The following is a 12058-nucleotide window of genomic DNA, read 5'->3' as shown; positions in this document are numbered from 1 at the left end:
TTTAACTTCTATACTAAGTTTTATTTCGGAAAATTCATTAAATTTTTTTCAATGACTGACCTAATCAATGTAAAAGGATACCCATTATTGGATTACAATAGAAAATGCGAGCATGAAAAGTAATATGGCGAAGCTTAAACATGGAACAGAAAAAGCCAAGATATTCTAGTAAAAAATATAATAAATTTATAACTTAATATATTGCAGCATTAAGAATTTTTTCAAATTCAATTTAGCCTCATATAACCAATTCTAAATGTATTATATATATATATATATATATATATATATATATATATATATATATATATATATTGGGATCATATAAATATTGATACTACTATTTATTTGGACTATGTTTACAGTAATGTACAATCTGTAATTATATGGCATTTCAGTATTTAATATATATATATATATATATATGTGTGTGTGTATAATGTGTCTATGTGTGTATGTCTGTGTGTGTTCGTGCGTTTGTTTTTTTTTAATACAAAGATGAACTGAATGATCGACGCAGTCAAAAAAAAGTTTATTTGCGATTTCATTCTCTAAAACAAGAATCGAAAGTTTTGTTTGGTCGTAAACGTCATCATAAAAGAACAGTTGCTGTCTTTAGATAATAATCAAATTGTGTAACATTGGAGTTTTAATTACTTTCTAATCAGTGAAAATATTGAAAGACGACAAAAAAATATAAACATGTTTGAAACTGTAAATGATTTTCACGCACGCATTTTTCCTAAATCATTCTAAACTTGTATTAAAGAAAATTTCTCCGAAGATATAAAAGGATTTTTTTAAATGCCCCACAGAGTACAGAAACTCTTTGTCCCTAAATTTAAATATCTTTATTTTTCTTTCACTTATTTATATATATTCTTTTCTTTAAAATAATTTATTTTCATGCATAAGATTTCGACTTGGACAGTCTTTCTCAAAGATATAATTTTTTTAAATAAACAACTTTTACTGCTGAAGATATAAAAATCTCGTGTGTGTTCTGCTCAGATCTTCACAAATGTTAGTCTGAATATTTGTGTGCTACGTGTTTACGTGTGTTATGAATGTTTGGAGCGTAGAAACATTTCTCATGACCATTCTGAGCCACGACAATTTACGGAGGAGAAAGTCGAATTCATAAAGAGACTACTCACATAATAAATTCCTATATTGCAATTTAAATACATAACAATGTTTCTAAGTGCGAATATATCATGTTATATATATTTATATATACATATATATATATATGTGTGTGCATATATATATATATATATATATATACATCAACAGGCCGTGAATGATGGTGTTCTCTCTGATTCCCTCTCCTCTGATCTTGAGCGCGTGGTACAGTGGGGGAAGAGGTGCCTGATTACCTTTAATGCATCTAAAACCAAGCTCCTATCTCTACATCAACAACGCTCTGATCCCCATCTGGCATCAATTGAAATGGATGGCTCTCGTCTAGAAGAAGCCCCATGTTTTGACAAACTTCTGGGCTTGACCTTTACTCCTGATCTGAAATGGAAAACGTACATCAAGTCTGTTGCCAAGGTCGCTGGAAAGATGGTGGGAGCCTTCTACCGCTCCAGAAAATATCTCACTACTGATGCAATTCTCTATCTATATAAAAGCGAGTACGTCCAAAGATGGAATACTGCTGCCACATCTGGGCAGGAGCTGCTAAAAACAGCCTATCCTGCCTTGGCAGAGTACAAATAGGACTTAGTGGCTTAGTGGGGTATCCCCTTTTCTCTTCCCTGCAACCTCTTTCTCACAGAAGAGACGTTGCGAGCCTATCTTTGTTCTATCGTTATTTCCATGGCAGGTGCCCGTCTTAGCTCCATTCTCTGGTCCCCCCTCGTCAATCTTTTTCAAAAAACACCCGACTAGCTGAAACCACCGTCAATAATTTTCCCCACTCCTTATCTGTGCCTAAATCAAAATGTAGATTCCATGAACAAAAGCTTCTTTCTTAGAACTTCACGACTGTGGAAATCTGTTCCCTTGCCTGTGTCCCTCCCGACTTCAACCTGGATGTCTTCAAGTCCAACACAAACAAATTCCTGATGAACCGCCCCCTTAAGTAATGACACTTTATCAATTCTCCAATACTATTACTACACTATCCTTTTGATTACTGTACACACAATAACCCTTATCCCCGAGTGACTCTTGGGCCTTGATAAGTGGTGAACACCATGTAAAAAAATATGTATATATATTGACTTACAAATGATTTTACAGCCTCTCTCCATATAACGTCTTATATCCTTGGAATTTTCATTCCCTCTTTTTTTAATTTTTTTTTATTACATTTTCACCCCAAACAAGGCACATTGCCACTCAGGTGTAGGGGGCTACTATCAGGGTCAGCAACTACGGGGGCACTATGTAGGGATTTGGGCAGCAAGATGTCGGTTCACGTTGCACTTGAACTTCTGCATGTCAGTACAGTTAGGGAAGCATGATCCTGGAATGGAATTCCAGAGTCTAGCGGTTCTGGGGAAGAAACTACTGGAGTAGAAGGATCTTTTGCATCTAGGGATCTCTACTGTGTGGGAGTGGGATTTAGCTGCCTGTCGGGTTTGTCGAGGGTGTCTGCGACGTGGGGGCACAAGTGTCTGCAGTTCGTCAGAGCACTCACCATTAAAATACTTGTAGAACAAGCAGAGGGATGCAACGTTTCGTCGATGGGACAGAGGCTGAAGCTTAGATGCCAGTTCAGGGCCTATCAGATTTGCGACTCTTTTTTGAACCTTGTCTAGGAGCGAGAGACTAGTAGTAGACGCACCAGTCCAGATGTGACAACAATACTCAATACATGAGCGAATGGTGGCCTTATAGAGATACAGGATACTTTCAGGTGTCAGTAGTTTTCTAGCACGGTAGAGAGAGCCTACCTTTTTTGCAGCGGCCCTGGCAATGTTTTCAATATAATTGTTCCAGCTCATGTTTCCTGTGAACGTTAGGCCAAGCAGTTTGAAAGATGTACTCTCAGACAGGGAGTCACTGGCCATTGCTATTGGTGGCAGAGAAGGTTTCTTGTAGTTATTGAAGGAAACCAGTTTGGTTTTGGCAGCATTGAATGTGACCTTCCATTTATGTCCCCATTCCACTACAGATTGGAGGTCATCCTCTAGTGTTTTTGCCATTTCTTTAGATATGTGTTCATTTGTTTTCCTGTCATGCCTTTTATAGAGTGTAGTGTCATCAGCATATATACCCATCTCAGAGGCAGTTTGTCCGGGAGGTCATTAATAAATATCAGGAACAATAGAGATCCAAGAATAGACCCCTGAGGCACTCCCGCATTTATATCACACTGTTTAGATGTTCGACCGTCGAGGACAACCTGGATTTTTCTCTTGTCTAAGAAGGATTCAATTATGCTAAGTATTCTACCAGTGATACCGTATGATTTAATTTTCCTGAGGAGACCCTTGTGCCATAGCCTGTCAAAAGCCTTAGATATATCTAGAGCTCTTGGAAGACATACTTTCGTTCGAATTCAAAATATTAAACAGTTTAATGCGCGTTTCTTAATTTTTATTCACTGTATCATTTTTATATTTATTTTATGTGAATATAAGTATTGTGTGCGTGTGTGTGTGTACGTGCGACTTTTTATGTATATGTATTTAAGATTGACGTGGAACCTTCTCATTAGCTATACGTTCTTCCCCTTCTACTTCCTATCTCCTCATCCACCGTGCATGCACATAACTTTTATTACACTGCTGAAGATTGAAGGATCGGTCGAAAATCATGTACATGTAAAAAAATGTTATAATTTCTTTATAATATTTTTGTATTTTTGCACGTCACCAATAGAAAACGAATCAGAAAGAGTTATAAACTTTTATACTTTTCATATTCTTTTTCATACATCTTCATATACATACTAAAGTATATGCATATATATATACACATATATACACATATATAAAAGTATATGCATATATATACACATATATACACATATATATACATATATATATATATTAAACCTTATAAACCATAACATAATTCATCTGCTTTATTATACCTATTTTGTTTTGTCAATCTTTCTAATAATGCTTTTGCGTGAAAATCAAAGTGATTAATGTACATTTCATAGATAACACGGGCATTTTCGATCCTTCGTCGAAGCATCTGCAATTGATAAAGTTAAATGAACAAAAAGTTATGTAAAAGGAACAACACAAAATGGAGGGGGTCAGTCAGACTCCAATAACGAACAGTCTTGCATTGTTCCAAAAAAATACGTTAACAACGTGAATCTATCGATATCAGAAGTTGCGTTACATGATAAAATTGTATAGGCTTAATCATTTTAAAATGTTGTTACTGGTGTCATACAAAATGTAATTAATCGTGGGCTGATGGGTTTAGATAAAGATCGCTTCAGGTATTTTGAATTTCTATTATTTTCGTACAATTAACTGGATTTTTGGTATAATCCTGAAAGATTATGATTTTTGTTGATAACACTGGTCAACACAATATTTTTGGCAGGCAAAGTAAGACTGGTTTCTGGGGTTTTCAAGGGCGCTGAATCCGAATCTGACATTATTTTTTCAAATTGGCTCTAGTTTTTGAGATATCACAGGGGGGTCATTTGTCTGAAATCACCCATTCTCGACCATAGCTAAACGTACAAAAAACGGCTAAATAGTGCATAAATGTCAGATATTGATTTTTATGATAATCTTAAACCACAAAGACAGTGTAAAATCTCAATCTAACAAGTTAAGTTAGATATAACATCATTTCATTTATCCTATAACTGAACACTTTTCATAGATTTCGAGGATATACAAAACATTTGCTAAAAATTTGCTGAATTTTAATTCTCCAAGTGAAAAAAACATTTACATAATCAGTTATATATCATAAATTAATGTAAAGCATTATACACTAGATTCTTAGTTACAATGAACACACAAAACAATATTTTATTCACAAAACTAAAATTGATGTTTATACGATTTTCGCTTGGGAGCAACTTTTGGGCAGTCTCTCAAAAGGTTCCAGCAGTAGTCTGCCATCATGTGCTCATCCCATTTGCCTTGATACCTCTCTTCCATTGTTTTGATGTCTTGATGGAATCTCTCTCCCTGCTCCTCACTGTAATCACCAAGATTACCAGGAAATCTGTTGAGGTGGCTAAACAAGAAATGAACTTTAATGCTCATATTTGCCCCTAGTTTTCCGTATGCAGTAAGCATCTTACGGACCAATTGCTTGTAATTGTCAGCTTTGTGATTTCCCAAAAAGTTTGTCACTACATCTGTGAAGGACACCCAAGCATTTAACTCAACCGTGTTCATATGATTAGTGAAGTCAGAATCCCTCATGAGCGTTCGAATCTGAGGTCCATCGAAGATGCCACCTTTAGCTTTTTCGATGGAAAGACCTGGAAATTGCCTGCATATGTACTTGAAGCAATCCCCATCCTTGTTCAACGCCTTAACAAACTGCTTCATGAGCCCTAGTTTTATGTGCAATGGAGGGAAGATGATTCTATCCCTGGGTACCAAAGGCTCATTGATGACGTTGGCTGTGCCGACTTCGAGACTTTCTCGTTCTGGCCAGTTCTCCCTTCTCCAGTGCTGGATTCTTGCTCTGCTATCCCACAAACAAAGAAAGCAGGGATACTTTGTGTACCCACTTTGCTGACCAAGCAGAAAATTCACCATTTTCAAGTCCACACAAATCAGCCATTTATGAGTGTTGTAATTCAGCTTTTCAAGAAAAAATTTGATAGCGTCATACTCTTCTTTCATCTTGGTAGAATGACCAATTGGTACAGGAGCAAACTTATTGCCATTGTGCAAAAGTACAATTTTTAGACTTGCTTTCGAGCTATCTATGAAGAGACGCCAATCTGCTGGGTCATATGATGAGATCCCCATGCAGTTAAGAAGTGCAGAAACGTCATTACAAAAGACCAGGTCGTCTTCTTTAGAAAAGAAACGAAGCAAGCTGCCTTCCCTTGTCCTATAGTATGTTACTTTTGTGCCAGAATCAAGAATGTTTTTCTCTTGGAGTCGTGATGCAAGAACTTCAGACTGCTCTTTCGACAAACAAAGGTCTTGCACTAGGTCATTAAGTTCAGATTGATTGAAAAGCTGAGGGCCATTTGAGGGTTCTTCATAGTCACTACAGCTATCATCACTTGATATTGAAAGATCAGCTGGAATCTCTTCGGTTTCACCGATTTCAGGCAAACTGGTGAAAACAGGCACAGGTAGATCCTCAGAGTGCGCAACAGGACGGATAGCAGAATCCAGGCTCGGATACTGCCAATTTGCTTTCTTGTGCTTGTTAAACCCCGTCATGTCATTGAGACAGAAGTAGCAGTCATCAAAATGATTGTTGGGCTCTCTCCACACCATTGGTACAGCAAACTTCAGCTTACCGTTGGTCCAACCGCGGAGACTTTCTACACAGGTTTTGCACACCATATGTGGGGCCCAAGACTTGTCTTGGTCACCAAGTATCATATCGAAGTATGCTTTGCACGCCCTCTTGACAAAGTCTGTAATATTCCTCTTTTGTTGTGCCATCATATACTGTCCACAGATGTAACAAAAGACATCCGGTTCATATCTGCAACATCTTCTAGAAGAACTCATTTTCTCTCTGGAACTCATTTTCAACTGTGGAATTCTTAAGAAAATTCTTAATTACTGTTTAATTTATACTGCAACTATATTTATGGAACATGTTATTAAGTAATTACAGTATATAATTATATAAAAATTCTCCCTATATAAATAATTATATAAAAAGTCTCCCTGAAATACTTCAATATATACATAATCATTATAATGATTCAATAATATCAGAAAATTATTATTTACTGCTTCTATATTGAAGTATTTCAGGGAGAATTTTAGCAGTTTAGGCTTATTTGGGGCTATCAGTATCTTCTAAACTAGAGCCAATCTGGCAAAACCAATGTTATATTCGTAATCAGCGACCTTCAAACCCCCAGAAAACACTCCTAGATGGTCTGCCAAAGAAAAAAAATAAAAATTTGTTGACCAGTGTAATTGTTAATTAAGCTAGAGTTTAAAAGGTTTATACTGAGGCATTGTCATAGGGTATTATTAGGCTGGTGCAAAAATAATGTCGTTTTTTTACTTGAAGTTGAATATCAAAAAACGACATTATTTATGCACGAACCTAATATTAGTGAAACTAATGAATTTAATATTTACTATAATTATGGGATCTACATTTCTTTAAAGGATATTTGTTGTTATTGGCTTTGTCGATCTCGAGAGATCATGGACTTCTGCGTCCTCTCCAGGACACAGGCTTGGGCGAAAAGCTCTTGAGGACCTGGGATGCCCAATTCATCACGACCCCTCCCTAACCCTTTCTTGCAAGATTCAACGAAAAGGCAAGCCAATACAGTTGGCGCCAGCTTGACTGCAAGAGTTGCTGGAAGGTCTTTGCAATGCAAGGATCAACCGCCTTCGGGGTTCTACTCCGGATTTTTCAGTTGGGGTTTACTCCCTTAGCCTTTCCTGTATTGAGGTAATCCGCAGGGCACCGTAGGTTTGAAATCAGGGGTTTCCTTCCCCCTAGACAAGCTACCTTCCAAGTTGACGAGCCTCATATACCCAAAGCAACTGGATTTTTTTAGGCGCCAGAGACCCGCCCTTTGCCCCTCTCCTGTCAGTAAGAGCAGTTTCGCCACGCGCAGACCAGGAGTTGGATTTGTTGTCAGAGACTATTTGAGACGCACGTGTCTCAAAGGATATTTAAAAGTCTAATATTTTATAGGTTGAAGAATAGTAGTTTTTAAATACACGATTTAAGGTTTTTAATTTCTCGTAGCAAATAATGTGTCTAATTTTATTATCGGCAATTGGGAATATGTATATGCGTACAATATTTTTTTCATTCTAATCTGAAGTTTATTTGCATTTTACTACAATAGTACATGTTAATATAATCTGAGTTGTGAGACACTGTTCTCTTCCACTTCGAGAACTTAGATTCCTAAGTCGGAAAATGGTATTGAGAAGTCAGCGTCTTAGAAAAGGGACAGGGCACTCTCACCTGCAAAAGTGCCTGGGCAGACCCGTCGACATTCTCCAGTAAGGTCGCTTTGGTCGATTAGTGATGAAATAATCACTTCTCAAAGGCTTCAAAGCCTGGATGGGTGGATCTCCTAGAACTGCACAGAACTAAACTTACAGCATAAAATCAGATAAAGAGACTGGGTCATTACAGGAATGGTCTAATCGTTGCTGATTTTGGGGACCCAGGATAAAAATTCTGAGTTATAATGTTGGGTAGTGTTATTATTATTTAAAGTGATATTTTTTTTAAGTTTGGTATCATTATTTTTTTATTTTTTTGTTCATCGAGGATAAAATTAGAGAATTCGTTATTAATAAATACACGTTTTGTTTTTGTTTTTGGGTTTTTTTTTAAATCGAATAAATAATGAATTGGGGGGGAGATTAGTTTTCACAGTTTAGTAAGTTGTTAACAATGACAATTTTGTAGAGATGCGGTCATGCGCATTTGTAATTTTAAAGACTGCAATAAATGATGAAAAATACGTAAAATTGTTAAACGATTAATAGGAGTTGTCAACAAAAGCAGCGGAAAATGGGATTCTATTATTTACATTACGATGGCATCTTGAAGTTAGTGTATTTGGTCATCATTATCATCTAGAATTAAAAAAATATATCAAAATTACGTACGTAATACAGGGGTGAATACTGTTATTAAATATTTTGTTTTCTAGGCGTGCCATAGGCAATTCACTAAAAGTTGGCCCGATAAACGAGCCCATTGAGCCACCACTAATTTGATCGTAAATGTGCTCTTGGATTTATTTTCAAAAATTTATTTCATGGGTGCAACTTAATAAAAACGTTTTAGTATTTTTTTTATTGATTTTAAGTGAATGGAGATGCGAATTAGTGTATATATTATTGATGAGCATATCGATTGTTTAATTTACAGGTACATCAATCAATAAGCCTTCTACGTATGTACAAGTAAAGTGTTTGTTGTTCGGTCATTTGAATACGTCAATGCTGATATTCCATGCACATACATGTTACAAAGTGATGGAAGATCCGTGTGCGTTTTTCAGAACGTCCGTTAATTGAAAGGTCTATTTCTAAATGTTGCTAGTCATTTGTTGATGAACTCTCCTCTTCAATGTCAGTGCCGTTCTACCCCTGTAGTAAGCACTGCAAGCACATTTTATATGAAAAACTACATTATAGTGGGAATTTTAATGGTCTTTTCATGAGGACAATAACAGCGATGGTTACACTACATATATACGTTCAAGATTTAATATTACTCTACTTTTGACACTTTTTTTTATTTTGTTTGTCGAATTTTTCATTGTGCCTAAACAAAGGAAAAGAACGCAAATCGGATATTTATACGCAGTCTTTCTATCTGTTTCTTAGTATGGAAAGAAATTGGATTTAAATGAGAAGATGAACATAAGCGACATATACCATTTAGAATATCAAATTGTTAAACCAATTCCAGAAAGAAAAACTACTGGCTGGTTAGTTGCATTATACATTCCTAGGGACTTTCACAGTTCATTCTATTCTAACTACGATGAATCATTGTTACACTTGCATACGCCATTACGCATTATCTTCTTATTTTTTTTTTTTTATAGAATCTAAATCTGCGACAGAAATAGAAACAAAAATTATAACTGTTTACAGATTTTCTTTTAAAAAAATCTAAAATTTAATTATACTCTGAAGTATTCAAATGAAATATTTTTTAATTTATTCCATATTATTGTTTAGAGAAAAGCGATTACATGTCCGTACTACAAATAGATAATTAATAATCATATGTGCCGTTTCTGATCAATCATCGCTAAAAATAATAATTTAATTGGAAAGATGGCAGAGAATACATAGATAGACTAATAGTAAAAGTGTATCTACTTTCCGAAATACGCACATGTATTCCTTATGTACGTATGTGTACGATCGTGTACGTGTCCATTTTTAGAGAATTACGCACATACAGACACTCATTCATATATACATATATATATATGTATATATATATATATATACAGAGAGAGAGAGAGAGAGATAGATAGAGAGATGTGTGTATAATAGTTGTATAGTTTTAGTTTCCTATATATAAATCAACCGAAACCATGTGGTTCTCATGAAGTTCTTGATAAATGAACGGATCGTGGTTATAGTATGTTCATTTATACAGACATTATTCGCTTCATATATGCAGACATCTTTCTGCAATACCTCGTTGTAGAGTCATTACTTCATCAGTCTGTGGTGTTGACTTGGGAACCAAACTCTACAACGAATATTTACTATATATATATATATATATATATATTTATTGATTGATTTATATATATAGATATATATATATACAGATAAACGTAAGCAACCTACATATACACACGTATATGTATTAATACATATATATGCACGTCAACTAGTATTTACTATCAACATATATCTATCTATCTATCTATCTATCTAGGCACAGATAAAGAGTGGGAAAAATTTTTGACAGTGGTTTCAGCTAGACGGGTGTTTTTCGTAAAAGATTGGCGAGGGGGAACCAGAGTTTTTTTTTTACATGGAGATCACCACTTATCATGGCCCAAGGGCCACTCGGGGATAAGCGTTATTGAGTGTACAGTAATCAATGGGATAGTGTAGTAATAGTATTAGAGAATTGATAAAGTGTCATCACTTAGGAATTTGTTTGTGTTGGACTTGAAGACATCCAGGTTGAAGTCGGGAGGGAAACAGGCAAGCGGAACAGAGTTCCACAGTCGTGCAGTTCTAAGAAAGAAGCTTTGTTCATGGAATCTACGTTTTGATTTAGGCACAGATAAGGAGTGGGGAATTGGAGCTCAGACGAGCACCTGCCATGGAAATAACGATAAAACAATGATAGGCTCGCAACGTCTCTTCTGTGAGAAAAAGGTTGCAGGGAAAAGAAAAGGGCATCCCCACTAAGCCACGAAGTCGATTTTGTACTCTGTCAAGGCAGGATAGGCTGTTTTTAGCAGCTCCTGCCCAGATATGGCAGCAGTATTCCATCCTTGGACGTACTTGTCTTTTATATAGATAGAGAATTGCATCAGTAGTGAGATGTCTTCTGGAGCGGTAGAAAGATTCTACCATCTTTCCAGCGACCTTGGCAACAGACTTGATATACGTGTTCCATTTCATATGAGGAGTAATGGTCAAGCCCAGAAGCTTGTCAAAACATGGGGCTTCTCTTAGACGAGAGCCATCCATTTCAATTGATGTCAGATCGGGATCAGAGCGTTGATGATGTAAAGATACGGGTTTGGTTTTAAATGCATTAAAGGTAACCAGCCACGTCCTCCCCCACTGAACCACGCGCTCGAGATCAGAGTAGAGAGAACCAGAGAGAACTTTGTCATTTACAGTCTTTTATGTATTGCCGTAGATGGTCGTGTCATAAGCATAGATGTCAACGAATGATTTATGTATGTGTTTAGGGAGATCATTGATGTAGATCAGGAAGAGAGTGTGGCCCAGGATGGACCCATGAGGGACTCCAGCATTAATACTGCAGGCCTCTAATTTTTGTCCATCGACCGCTACTCTTATGAGCCTATCAGAGAGAAATTATTTAATGGTAGAGAAAACATTTCCAGTTATACCGTAGCTGGAAATCTTGTGAAGTAGGCCTTTATGCCATAACTTATCGACGGCCTTTGATATGTCAACAGCAATTGTCCTAGAAAGGAAGCCTCTGTCAAGAGATTCATTAATGCTATGAGATATAACCGTTAGCACGTCTGCGGTAGATCTTGCAGAACGGAAACCATATTACGTGTCACTAAAAAGTTTATTTCTGCTGAGGTGGTTGACTATTTCTCTATTTAATATGGATTCCAGCAACTTACTCATGGCACACAGGAGACTTATTGGTCTATACTGAGAGGGAGATGACTTATCAGCTGAGTTCTTAAATACAGGACATACTGATGAGGTTTTCCAGGGTGTTGGAAAGG

The sequence above is a fragment of the Euprymna scolopes genome, chromosome 22, assembly GCF_053919585.1.
Source record: "Euprymna scolopes isolate OS-2025 chromosome 22, ASM5391958v1, whole genome shotgun sequence".
NCBI lineage: Eukaryota > Metazoa > Mollusca > Cephalopoda > Sepiida > Sepiolidae > Euprymna > Euprymna scolopes.
Note: the sequence above shows the minus strand (reverse complement) of the source record.